We start from the raw sequence: 14213 nt of genomic DNA, 5'->3' as shown, positions 1-14213 counted from the left end.
CGCCTGCATTGAGCAGGCGTTAAGTTTTTTAGCCGGCCGCGGGGGTTAGCCCTGATGAAATGTCTGATGCGCTAACCCCGCTAGCGCGGCTTGGTAAAAAGACCCCTAAGTCTCAATAATAATAATAATAATAATATTGTGTAATTTATAGCTTAAAGAGACACATGATAAAGAAACTGTTTTATTTTACTTTTGTGATGATGATAAACATACAGAGGGCCTCAAAATAGTACCTGGCGGGCCGCGAGTTTGAGACCACTGCTTTACCACTATTTATTATTTCTATAGCTGGACGTTTTAACATACAATAGACCAGTGGTTCCCAAACCTGTCCTGGGGGGACCCCCCAACCAGTCAGGTTTTCAAGAATATCCCTAATGAATATGCATGAGAAAGATTTGCATATAATGGAAGTGACAGGTATGCAAATCTCTCTCATGCAGATTCATTAGGGATATCTTGAAAACCTGACTGGCTGGGGGGTCCCCCCAGGACAGGTTTGGGAACCGCTGCAATAGACAGTCCCTGCAAAGAAGAGCTTGCAATCTAATTTAGACAAGAAATTTTATTTGCGGCTTGTTGGAAATGGGGATCGCGGTTTGTGATAGCACGGAGAACTTGAGCTGTGGCTATTTTGCGCACTCGGTTCCTCTATGGACCTGTCGAGCACGCTTGTTGCTAAGCTGGCATCTGCAGTGGAGGGGCTAAAGATCAGTTCATTTTAATTTCGCAAATCTGAAGTGAGAGGCTTTTTTTACAATTTTGCATAGATTCCAGTTAATGTTCTGCTGCACTGTAATATATCTAGTTCTATTTAAATCCCATAAAGGGAGGAGGAAACTAGTTTAAAATCCTGTTCAGAAACTGGTTTAATAGCAAAGTACAGATATCCACCACCTCTTCTAGATGCTGCAAGGTTGTTATTGTTTCTTTTAATCAAGTAACATAAGATACATAATTATAATACTTAGTTATAAAGACATATGCATAAATATTAATGACAGCTCCTAGATGGTAATTGTACCTTTTTTCATAATTTAGAAATTTAATTTAATTTGATAGGCTGAGAATCCTAATACAGTCAAACCTTGGATAGCTGGTATGTGTGTTTTGCAAGACGAGCAAAACATTTTATTAAATTTTAACTCAATAAATGAGTGTTGTCTTGCATATACGCGCGTCACATCAAGAAGGTACAATAGACGTGCGTTGTGTCGCTGATTGCATGGCTGAGCGCAGCTGAATGCAAACTTGGGTAAACCCCTTAAATTGGGATGTGCTTGTAACGTAGGCCAATACCTTTTGACAGTCTCACACGTTTTGTGACTGTTGACCGAATATGGTAAAGTGTACCATGGGAGTTCCCCTCCTGGGATCGCGTTCAAGCGTTCACAACATACGCACGTCTCACGCCGAGCGCAGCTGAATATAATAAAAGCATCACGCCCAATTCACCCACAGTTCAAGTGCACTCTACAAGTGCGCATATCTGTCACACTGTATTTTATACAGTACCGTATTTTGAGTTGTGGAACGAATCGTCGTTTCCTATGGGGAAATTCACTTTGATATGCAAGTGTTTTTGATTACAAGCATGTTGTATATTTGCTTCCAGTAGGTGGTGAAGAGCTCAGCTTGTGTAGTACATAATGTGCTCATTCTGGAGGCGAATTTAATAAAGAAGCAGATCTTTAACACAGAGCCCTAATGCACAGTTTTCTAAGCTTGCATTAGAGCTGTGCACCAACAGTTTGGGGGTAATTATGTACAGGTTACTTAAATTAGGTGACTAAAATGTGTGTAATAAGTATGAATTCTGTAATGACAATTAAGCACTTGATTCCTACCACATTTCCCCCAAAATAAGACACTATCATATTAATTTGGGGTCCAAAAAACACAGGGCTTATTTTCGGGGGATGTCTTATTTTTTTTTTTTTTGTGTACAATGATCATCTCTCACCCATCCCCTTGTGCAGCATATTTCTATCCCTCCCTCCCATCCCCCTATGTAGCAGAACCCCGCCAACCCATCTCCCTGCGCAGCATCTTTCCATTCTATCCCCCCATGCAACAGAATCCTGACACTCCTCCCACCATGAGGCCAACATACCTCCGTTCCATACAGCAGCGGTGGCAACACTCAGGGCCGCCATCAGAAATTTCTGGGCCCCTTACTGAGCAATCCTATTGGGCCCCCCCACGCACCCCTTCCCCCCCACTTTTGTCCGGGGGGGGGTGCTATCAGGAAATCGGCAGGGGACAAAAAAAGTATAACAGCAGTGTTTATTGTTTATTGTTGTGCACAGCAGAAGCATAATACAGGAATTTGTGCTATGGTGGCCTAGGACCAATGTTTCCAGGATTGATGAGGTGTGTGCAAAAAAAAATATGCATGAGCGACAAGTTACATACTCCACAAATTTATGAGCAGGCACGGAGGACGCATTTTTAAACAAATGTAGTTTATCCTTGTACTCCTTATGTATTTTTAATCATCTATGGATATGTTTGTATGTTTATTGTTCAAATGGTTTTATTTATTTCCCCAAATTTATTTTTGTTATACGCATTGAAAATATTTGATATTGCGTTTAAATCAAAATCTCAATAAACTTGAAACGAGTGCCCGTGAGATTGTGGGAGGGTTAAATACTCAAAACTTAGAAGAATAACAATTTACTTAAAGTTTTTGCTACGCCAGCTTTCTGGTATCTTTATATACAGTGGCGTACCTAGCATATGTAACACCTGGGGCCCATCATTTTTTGGCACCCCCCCATCTGTAAGAAAAACATGATTTTTAGTAACAAACCACACGTCACACATGAGTACCTAGGAAAAGGCAGCATCTTATATATTGCAGTGAGCAGTACATCAATACACCCATTGTAAAACTAAACAAGCCAGACCAGCACAGATCAATCCTACACCATCAATCCTAACAGAAAACCATGTCTTTCAAACACACAGAATACAGAAAACACCTTTGCCTAGTATGGAATATGTCATCACAAACGAACCCCGCCCCCTTTTGCAAAACTGTAGTGTGGATTTTAGCCACGGTGGTAACAGCCCTGACGCTCATAGAATTCTGAGCATCAGAGCTGCTAAAAAAAATGCTCCACAGTTTTGTAAAAGGGGGGATAAAATAGAAATACACAGTTTCAACGCTCTAGCTCAGAGATGCCCAAACTTTTTGGGCTTGCGAGCTACTTTAAAATGACCAAGTCAAAATGATCTACCAAAAATAAAATTAAAAAACACAAAGCACCCTATATGCTGAGAAAATGTTAATTATCATTCCTATTCTGGGTTTTTTTCAAAGAGGTCAAGGCAGATGACTCTATGCATTGTCACCTCAGTAACAACCATACAAAAATAGACAAATATACTCCCCATCCTTTTTATTAAACCACAATATCAGTTTTTAGCGCAGGGAACTGCGCTAAATGCCCAGCGCTGCTCTCGACGCTCATAGGCTCCCTGCACTAAAAAACACTATTGCGATTTAGTAAAAGGGGGGCCATAGTGCAAAATATAGACAGCATATATAAATTCAGACACATTTTGATCACTAAATTGAAAATAAAATCATTTTCCTACCTTTGTTTGGTAATTTCATCAATCTCTGGTTGCACTTTATTCTTCTGACTGTGCATCCAATACTTCTTCCCTTCTTTCAGCCTCCTGTATGCTTCCTCTCCTCCAGACCTCATTCCCTCCCCCAACTTTTTCTTTCTTTCTCTATGTCTGTCTTTCTCTGATTCTGTGCCCCGTTTTTTTGTTTTGTTTCTGGTTCCCTGTCCCCCCCTTCTTTCTTTCTTCTTTCCTTCCTCCGTGCCCCATTTTTTGCTTTTTTTTCTGGCTCCCTGTCCCCCCCCCACACACACCTTCTTTCTTTCTTCCTTCCTGCCTCCCCCATGCCACCACCGCCGCAGAATAGGCTTCTGCTGCTGCCGCTATTGGGAACAAGCCATCTCCCTGCTTCTCTTCTGTACGGGGCCGACCAACTTTCGCCGCCCGACGTCAATTCTAACGTCGGAAAGGATATTCCGGGCAGCCAGGCAGCGATTGGCTAGCCAGAACGTCCTCTCGACGGCCGCGAGAATTGGTCGGCCCTGCAGGGAAGAGAAGCAGGGAGATCAAAGAACACAGTGCCAGCCTGATCCCCGATGGCAGCAGTGAGAAGGGAAGGGAAGCAGATTGGGCACCACTGCTCTAGACGAGCCGCATTCTAGGGAGAACAGTGGACCGTCCCCCCTTAGTACGCCACTGGAGCAGCAGCGTGTCTGGCCGGCTCATTCCATTCAAAGTCGCGGGTGGCAGCTCCTTGCGAGATCCGCCTGCGTCTGAAGCCTCTCTGATGTTGTGACATCAGAGAGGCTTCCGATGCAGGAGTGGATAGCGTAAGGAGCCGCCAACCCGCGGCTTTGAACGAACGAGCCGGCTGCTGCTCCAAAAGGAAGAGAGAGATCGCCTCTAGACCACAAATAAAACCTGGAGAGCCACACGCGGGCCGCGTGTTTGAGACCGCTGCCTTAGAGGGAACACTGCCTAGGACCCTGGGGGAGCCCGGGCCCCCTGTCACCTCCGGGCCCCTGAATGCAGGACTGGTAGTACTGCCCTGATGGCGGCCCTGGCAACACTGAACAGGCCTTCCCTCTGCCGTATCACTGATGATGTCATGGACGCTGGTTAGAGAATTGGTGTAGTTAGGCAGGGTTAGGTGTCCATCAGGACAGACACGATTCTATATAGGATGCCCATGTGCGATTATCAAAGGCCTCTTCTCTCCCAGAACTAACAGAAAAGGAGGTGGCCTGGCACTCCTCTACAAATCATTCTTCGATATCAAGCTCCTCGAAAAGAGTAGCCACACCTCACTAGAATGTATGCTAGCTTCAGTCAACGATGAACCCCACCTTCACCCTCTGGGCATCCTGCTACTATATTGTCCACCAACCCTCTGGAACAAATCCTCCGAGCTAGTCCTAGAGACCATATCAAACGCCTTCCTTAAATTTCAAAGATTACTGATCATTGGGGATATTAATCTCCACCTAGATGACATCACCAACAAGGATACAACTGAATTCAATAACTTCCTCACCTCTCTAGGTTCCCCCCCGCCTCCTTTCCAACCCATGAAAAGGGGCACACACTAGATATCATCAGCTTCCTTGATCTTACGGATTACAAAACTTCAGTCGATGACACCCGCTGGGAACACGTTCCTTGGTCCGACCACTTCTTAGGGGCTTTTTGTCTCCCCATTTTCATGTTGCACCTTGAGTCTCCACCCCGTACCGCATATTCCATTACTTTCCGCAAAAAAATTGTGAGCGAACTGTTCTAGACCAAATTTCTCAATCAATTCTCCTCCACTCCTATGCTTGCAAATCCAGAAACCAACTGGCACAACTGGGTCCCCCTCTCCGAGACCACCTACCACTCCCTCGCCTCATTATCCACTAAAACTGTCTCCTACTCCCGTAAGGCCCCTTGGTACCTTCCATATCACAGAGAACTGAAGCAGAAATGTCGAGCACTGGAGCGCAAATGGAAAAAATCTAAATCCCCTACAGATAAACAGTCCTGGAGGGTCAATATCAAGTTCTACAATACAGTACTAAAAAAGCAAGGAAAAACTTCTACAGTGCATTGTTTAACATCTGGTGCTCCTTAACCTCTAAAAATGACTCCATCATTAAGTTTCAAGTTTAATAGTTCATTTGATTAAATCGCTTAATCGTGATTCTAAGCGATGTACAATTTAAAATACATTCAAAGGGAAACAAACATTACAAACTTTAAATAAAAACATTAAATTAAAATAGCCAAATATATGCATAACAATAGGTAATGACGGGGAATGAAATACAATTCGTGATAGAAAAGCAGAACAAAAAAGGGAAAACACATGAGGGAAATGAGTAATGAAACAAAAAAACACAATCAATAGTCACTGAGTAATAGATTAAACATCAAAAGCATCTTTAAAAAGAAATGTTTTTAAAATACTTTTAAATTTTTCCAAATCATGCTCATTTCATATATAAATTGGTAAAGCATTCCAAATCTGTGGAGCAGTTACAGAAAAAATAAACTGCCGTCTTGTGCCAATAATCTTGAGCGAAGGAATAGTCAGTAAATTTTGTTCGTTGGATCTTAAGGTTCTGCATGGAAAGTACGGGATTAGTAGTTTATATATAAATGCCGGCGTTTTATTAAGAAGAGTTTTAAAAGTGAGCAAGCAAAGTTTATATGTTATTCGATGTGTGATTGGAAGCCAGTGTGCTTCTTTCAAAAGAGGTGTAACGTGATCAAATTTCCTGGTTTTGGTTATAAGCTTAATAGAAACGTTTTGTATGATTTGAAGGCGTTTAATTTCATTCAATGATATTCCTTTAAAAAGTGCATTGCAGTAATCTAGTTTGGAAATCACCAAAGAGTGAATCAAAATGTTTAGGGATTTCGGACATAGAAATTTAGAGATTGCTCGAATCTTACGTAATCTATAGAAGGTTGTTTTAACGATAGTACTGATATGATCATGAAAAGTGAGTTTGTTATCAAAAGTTACCCCTAAAATTTTTATACTGTTGACTGGTTATAGAGGGACGTTTTTTATTGTAATAGGGGCTATGAGAGTGGAATTTTCTTTCCATGCCCCCCTCCTCTCCATCAGCTGACGATCTAGCAAAGTTCTTCAACGAAAAGGTCACTACCTTAAGATGCTCCTTCCCACCAGCAGTTTCTTACAACTCCCTGATACCCTCCTACTCCAACCCTACCCTAACTGTCTCCAACCCTATCCCACCTGACAGATCCTGGACTGCCTTTGAGCATGTATCCGAATCCCAGGTCTCTAAACTCTGCCTCAAACTGAAAGCCTGCAACTGCACATTGAACCCATTTTCCTCCTACCTATATGAGAAAATTCCCACACGGGTCATCTCATCTCTTACCAAACTTATAAATTCTGCCCTACTTTCAGGCCTATTTTCTGCAGAAATGGGACATATTGCTCTGTCCCCACTACTGAAAAAAGCTGACCTAGACCCCTCCGCACCTTCCAACTACTGCCCAATAGCAAATATTCCCCTCCTGACCAAGATGCTAGAGTCCATCATATCTACCCAACTCTCATCCTATTTAGAGAGATTCTCCATTCACCTTCCTTACCAATATGGCTTTAGACCCAACTTCAGCACCGAATCCCTATTGGCCTCACTAATTTCAAAAGTTCAACAACTTCATTTTCGTAATAAGTTTGCTGTTCTACAATTCGACCTTTCTGCAGCATTTGACGTTGTCCATCACGATATTCTTATTTTCCAACTCTACAGTCCTAGACTGGTTCTCGAAATTCTTACGCTCCCGCTCTTACACTGTTAATATGAATGGCACCTCATCCTCTCCTTGGAAACCGATTTGTGGAGTCCCGCAGGGCTCACCTTTATCCCCCATTCTCTTCAACGTCTATATGTCCTCCCTGAAACTCCTCCACCTTTCCCCCCTGGAAACACTTTACACTTATGCTGATGACATCCTTGACCCCCCTCGAGACCAACTCGAATCTCATATATAACAAGCCTCTAATCCTGGGCCCTCACCGTACAAATGAAACTAAACGAGTCCCAAACAAAACTACTTTGGCTCGGCCCAAAATTAGATCAGCTACCCACCCTCATCCCACTGTCCTCTGGCTCCACACTGCAGCTTGAGTTCTCTAGCAAAGTTCTGGGCATCATCATTGACTCTATACTATCCTTAATGACCACCTCAACTCCTTGGTAAAAAAAATGCTTTTTCAGCCTTCACATGTTGAGGAAAGCAATATCCTGTTTCCATCATCAACACTTTGCTGTCCTCATACAATCCATCATCTAAAGCAAGATCCTGTTTCCATCATCAACACTTTGCTGTCCTCATACAATCCATCATCTAAAGCAAGATCCTGTTTCCATCATCAACACTTTGCTGTCCTCATACAATCCATCATTCTTTCCAGATTGGACTATTGTAACTCCATCTACTTAAGCCTAACAAAGAAAAGCCTTCAAAGACTTCAGCGGATTCAGAATACCACGACTAAACTAATCTTCACAAAAAGTAGATTTGACCATGTCTCCCCACTCCTGTCCAAACTTCACTGGCTTCCAGTAGTCTCTAGGGTCCACTTTAAATGCGCTTGCCTAACTTTCAAGATCCTACATGGCATCGTTCCTCCCCTTATCCCTCTATCTTGGAATTCCTCGAATCCTAACATCACCAGAGCCACCCAACAATTCAAACTATCATTCCCCTCATTAAAAGGCATATCCCATCCTGGAAAACTAGGGTCATCTCTCTCCTTCAGAATCACTGAGCTCTGGAACAACCTTTCTATCCCATTTCGGAATCTGGGTGCCCTCCAACTTTTTCGAAAACATCTGAAAACCTAGCTATTCTCAAAAATGTAATATGTCTTCCTCTTTGCTATACTAAGTCCCTCTAAACTTTCTTTTTACTGTCCTGTTACCCTCATTGGAGTTCTTTCTCTACACCATTTCCTGTAAATCGTGCCGAGCTCTACGATTGTGGCGATGATGCAGTATACAAGCTTAAGGTTTAGTTTAGTTTAGTTTAGCTTAGGTGACTGCTGAGACTGGGCATCCAATACACAATCTGGCCCAAAATGTCAGCCATCACCTCCTGTGGCAATGTTGGTAGTCATTTTGACTGCAGAGCCCAGCATGTGCAGAAATGACTCGAAATGACTTGTGACCCAAAGAGGCCGTTAGACCTCTAAAAGTAGGCCTGGTAAGGGGGTGTCAGGTCAAAAACGCGCCGGGACAAAGGCGCGAGCAGACAATTGAGCGCAGCGCAGAGGCGCGCGCTGAAGAAAATTACTGTTTTTAGGGCTCCGATGGGGGGCGTTGTGGGGGGTTGTAACCCCTCACATTCTACTGAAACCTGTTTTTAGGGAAAAAGTTAAGTTTACAGTAAAATGTGGGGGGTTACAACCCCCCAAACCCCCCACAACGCCAGCGCGATTTGTATTAAGTAAACTGGGGGTGCTCCCCAACAAAACCTCCTGTCGGAGCCCCTAAAAACAGTAATTTTCTTCGGAGCGTGCCTCCGTCTTGCGCTCAGTTGTCGGCGCGCGCCTTTGTCTTCCGCGTTGTTGTCTATGAACCTGGTAAGGGCCTTTGGGTGATGGGTGGGGGACCCACTGTCTTCTTGGGGAAGGGAAATGACTTTTTCATCTCTTAGTTTTCAACTGACTTTTGGCCACAAATTCACTCTCTCTTTTGTAATCCTTTCCAGACTATTTAAACAACTTTTTATTTTTTCTATTCTGGAATTTCCTTTGGCAAAATTTCTTGTGGAAACTTTGTGGTGCTTACTTTGTTCTCGTGGTGAAATTCAGTAGTGAAATTTAGATTCAACAGGGCAGGCTGTTTCCAATTATCAAGTAAACTGGATTGAGTAACTGAGGGACAGTTACTTTTTTTTTTTACATGGGTGTTGGATAACTCGTTTCTTAAATAAATGACGTAGTAATAGAAAAACTGTTTACTCGGAAGCAGTGTCTAATATTGCCATGCTTTGGTAAAAGTGATTTCATCAACTTAAACCATAAACATTTACTCTCTTGTTTAAAAGTCAGAAACTGTTCAGTTGACAAATGCCTTTATTGTAGGAGAAACCGGGGGAGGAGGGATGGGCCTGAGGCTAAAGTAAATGGGTCCAGGAGGCTCCTCCTTCCTTGTGGTGTTTGTGCCATCTCTGGACCGGGGTGTCGCATTTCTTCAAGGAACAAAAACCAGAGGCAAGAAAAAAAGGCAAACAGCATAGTAAAGTAACACCCCCCCCGAAAAAAATAGACTCAAAATAGTCTTTTATTAATAACTAGTTGTTTAGCCCGTTACATTAACGGGTGCTAGCAGCCCTTCTCCCTTACTTTTACCTCCTCCCTGTCCAGCAGCACCCCCACCCATTCCCTGCTCCCCCTATATAGCAGTAGCCCTTCTCCTTTTATCTCCCCCCTGTTCAGCATCACCCCATTTCCAGCTCCCCATATCCAGCAGTAGCTCTTCTCCTTTGCAGGAGCCCTTCTCCCTTCCTTTTACCTCCCCCCCTCCCTCCCGTCTAGCAGCACTTCTTCCCTGCTTCCCCTATCCAGCAGTAGGCCTCCCTTCCTGTTAACTCCCCCCTGTCCAGAATCACCTCTTCCCTGCTCCTCCTTTACTGCAGCACCCCCTTACCTGCTCTCCCTGTCCAGTCCGGTGATCTCCAGCCATCAGGCTGGCTCCTGCAGGGAGTCTAGTTCCTGTCCGGTCCCTGCCAGGCGTGCGAGCCTGCTCCGCCCCCTCCCGACCTGCTGGGAGTATTTGAATTAGACCTGACGGTTCCTGTTGAGGGAAGCACTCCTCACCGGACTCAGTGGTGAACTCCGGCCATCGGGCCGACATCCGCCTTGTTTTTTTTTTAAGTTGAAAGACGCGGCGGTGGCTCCTCCTCTCATGATCCCCGCCTGCGTCGTAAGCCGCGCATGCGCACTTCCTATGTGTCGCTACAGCTCACGGAAAACCGGCACACACTTAGGAAGTGCGCATGCGCGGCTCACCATTTTATTATATTAGATAATAATAGCTTTATTTATATCCCGTCATACCTTTTCAGTTCAAGATGGTATATAGTATTGCAGTTAAAATCCAATCATAAATTGCATACTCTCTTGTTTTACCACTAGGTCCATTGGTCATATGATTTCTTGTCAATCTTACTTCATTAATGATTTTCCAAAACATTAGCAAATCTACTGTGTACTGGTTTTAGTTAATCACGTGCACTTAGTCTAGATACAACCCTGTAAATTGCTGATAGAAGTGAACATCTAACATCTATTTCTATGTATCTGGACATCTGATCTCAGTGTAGGCCTTCTCTCACTTTTGCATTATTCTGCTTCTTGTTCTAAAAATGCTGAATTCTCTCTTCTACCCTGCACCACTTCCCTTTTACTGGAAGGGGACTTTCATTAACTCATGTCACAGGATACAGCAGATGCAAGAGGCTTAATATAAGTTTATTTCCATAGCTTTAACTAAAGCCCCCTAACTATAATTCAGGTTCATCTATCTCATTTATATTCGTCTCCTCTTCACTTATAGGCGTCTCGCATGTACAGTATATGGTTCCTCTTTAAATCCTGCTTATTATTCACATTAGCTTTACCACTATGCTTTACAGAAAACTCACTGACAAGAATTCTTACACTTCGAGTTTTCATAATACGAGGGTCATTTCATAAATAATGCACACTAATGTTTTAAATTTACATGTTTTATTTATTTATTTATTTTTTTCAAGTATTTCTTTACAATCCTTCAATATAGTCTCCCTGATTTGCAATGACCAAGTCTCAACGTCCGGGAAGCTTCATTATTCCATCCAAGACACTGTTTTGTTCAGTTGGCTTGGGTACTGGCAGAAGAAAGCTCTTCCAGAGATGCAAAATAATGTCCATGCATAGGTTGTTTCAACTTTGGAAAAAGGTCAAAGTCTGGTGGTCTTATTCTGGACTGTAGGGAGCATGAGATAACACCTCCCAGCTGTATTTGTGTAGTTTTTCAATGACGACATTCTCTATGTGCGGGTGAGCATTGTTGCCAAGAGCAACTGAGGTTGAGTTTTGTACATTTTTCTGTGTATTTTTTGCAAAAAAATCACGATAATACACTGCTGTGACACTTCTTCCACATGGAACTTTGTCTATGATGATGATGCCTTCATGATCATAAGCAAAAATCATCATTTTTTGACTTTTGATTGAGCTCGTTGAAATTTTTTGGTTGTGGGGAGCTCTCCACTCATCATAGAAAAACTACACCAATATGGCTGGTAGGTGTTACCTCATGCTCCCTACAGTCCAGACATGAGTCCACCAGACTTTGACCTTTTTCCAAAGTTGAAACAAGCCTATGCGTGGACATCGTTTTGCATCTCTGGAAGAGCTTTCTTGTAAACCAAAATACTCGTATATCAAAGCGAGTTTCCCCATAGGAACTAAGGGAAACTCCCTTGATTCGTTCCCTCCCACCCCATCCCCCAAGGCCAGCGGTGCTGCTCTACCCCCCTCCCTCAAGAACTGGCATTGCTCCCCCCCCCGCGTGATCCGCCATCCCCCCGCTCGTTTCGTCCCCCCCCACATGATCCACCATCCCCCATCCGGAGAGAATGGGAACCCGAAGGCCTTGAGCATGCGGAGATGCTCAAGGCCCAGCGCAAAGAAGAAGGCAGATCTTTGGCACCGGCATGTCCTGTGCGTTGGTGCCAGTGCCCAAGGAACATAATCGGTGGGTATAAGGAACATGATAGGGTGGGTGGGTGCCTGGGGCATGCTGGATCGCAGCGGGGGGGGGGGGGGGGGGGTGCCGGGTCACGGGAGGGAGGGTGCCGGATCGTGGGGAGGGGGGCTCGTAAATCGAGGCACACTTGGTTTCCAAGGCGCTGATTTTGCAAATGTTTTGCTCGTCTTGCAAAACACTCGCAAACCGGTGTACTCGTAAACCAAGGTACCACTGTATTTCAAATACAATGGTACCTCGGAATCCGAATGCTCCAGAACACGAACGATTTGGAATCCGAACTGCAAGCAATGCTCAGCCCAAAGCTTCCCCTCTGACACAGCTTCCTGTTTCCTCCTGGGAGGGAAGCTTTGGGTTGAACACCACTTGCAGCTGCCGTTGCTGATCTTGCTGCCTCTGCTGCTGGAGGTCGCGATCTTGCTGCCTCTGCTGCTGGGGGTCCCGATCTTGCTGTTTCTGCCTGGTAGGCCCGATCTTAGAGTTTGTAGGACCAAGGAATGGATTAATTCAGTTTCTATTCTTTTCAATGGGAAAAACTGTCTTGAAACTCGAACGTTTTGGAACTCAAATGGGATTCTGGAACGGATTAAGCTCGGATTCCAAGGTACCATTGTATTTAAAATGTTTGTATCATGTCTCCCCTGTCCCTCCTTTCCTCCAGAGTATACATATTTAGGTTTTCCAGTTGGCCCAACCCTATACTATTTTTTGTCGCCTTCCTCTGGACCGCTTCATGTCTTTTTATATCCTCCGCTAGTTATGGCCGCCAAAACTGAACACAATACTTCATGTGGCCTCATCAAAGACTTATGCAGGGACATCAACACCTCCATTCTGCTTTGTTACTCCTCTTTCTGTATAGCCTAGCATCCACCTAGCTACAAACACCGCGTTATCACACTGTTTCACCACCTTTCAGATCATCAAGCATGATCACCCAAGGTCACTCTTCCCATCTGTGCATATCAGCTTCTCACCTCACAGCCCATATGGTTCCCTCAGATGTGCAGGGAAATCTGCAGAGACTTGTTCCATATGCCCTACTATGCCCATGTGGTTCCTGCTCAGTGTGTAAACATTGTATTGATACTTTTCTCTTTAAATACCCTACTACAAAGCAAGAATACAAGTCCAGACATTCCTCTGGCTACAATTCCTCTCAAGTTGTGTATGTTATCAAATATTTGTGCAAACTATTATACATATGGCAAAACTAAAATGTATCAACGCCAGAATTATTGAACATAGAAGAATTGAAAGGACAAAACAGATTAATCTGTAATTTTAATTTTTATGTACTGAGAGGGATTACTCAGATTTGGAAGACTTGGGATATTGGGTTAAGGAATGTTGATGACTGTATCTGGCTTTATATCGCAACTGAATGTAAGTTTACTATTTTTTAACAATGAATACATTGAATTTATACTAATTTAAGATTTTTTTTGAATTATTCATACATTTGGTATTATCAGCTTTTTTTGAGACATCATGTACATCCCTAAGGTTCTGAGCATTGGCCAGTAGGCGTGTGTTGAGGACTGGGTTGAGAATCTTTGTTCTGATGACTTGCACAATTACATATTCACCCCTCTGTAAAACTTTGCAATAAAGCTATCATTGCATGCTAAATGTTAAAAGAAATAGGGACCATCCATGCATTGAAGACAAAACATAAATACTTTTATCGGATTGTGAAAATACAATGACTAGGTGTCAGGATAATTTTAAAGCAGCACTGCAGCTGAGGTATAGTTTTCCAATGCAATAGTTAAAGGGTTCCATATACTAATGGAGTAATTATCTATAGACTGGGTTGGCAGATTGCCTCTTTTAAAAAGGGCCCACCTG

At 43.4% G+C, this 14213-nt stretch overlaps 1 protein-coding gene across 1 annotated transcript in view; it reads left to right on the top strand.

Annotated features, from left to right (window-relative positions):
* PRCP (prolylcarboxypeptidase) overlaps nt 1-14213 on the top strand; it is a 71670-nt gene that overhangs the window by 537 nt on the left and 56920 nt on the right. The window lies entirely within an intron of this gene.

The sequence above is a fragment of the Geotrypetes seraphini genome, chromosome 6 (assembly GCF_902459505.1).
Source record: "Geotrypetes seraphini chromosome 6, aGeoSer1.1, whole genome shotgun sequence".
In the NCBI taxonomy this organism is placed as follows: Eukaryota; Metazoa; Chordata; class Amphibia; order Gymnophiona; family Dermophiidae; genus Geotrypetes; species Geotrypetes seraphini.
This window is presented reverse-complemented; position numbering and strand designations above follow the sequence as displayed.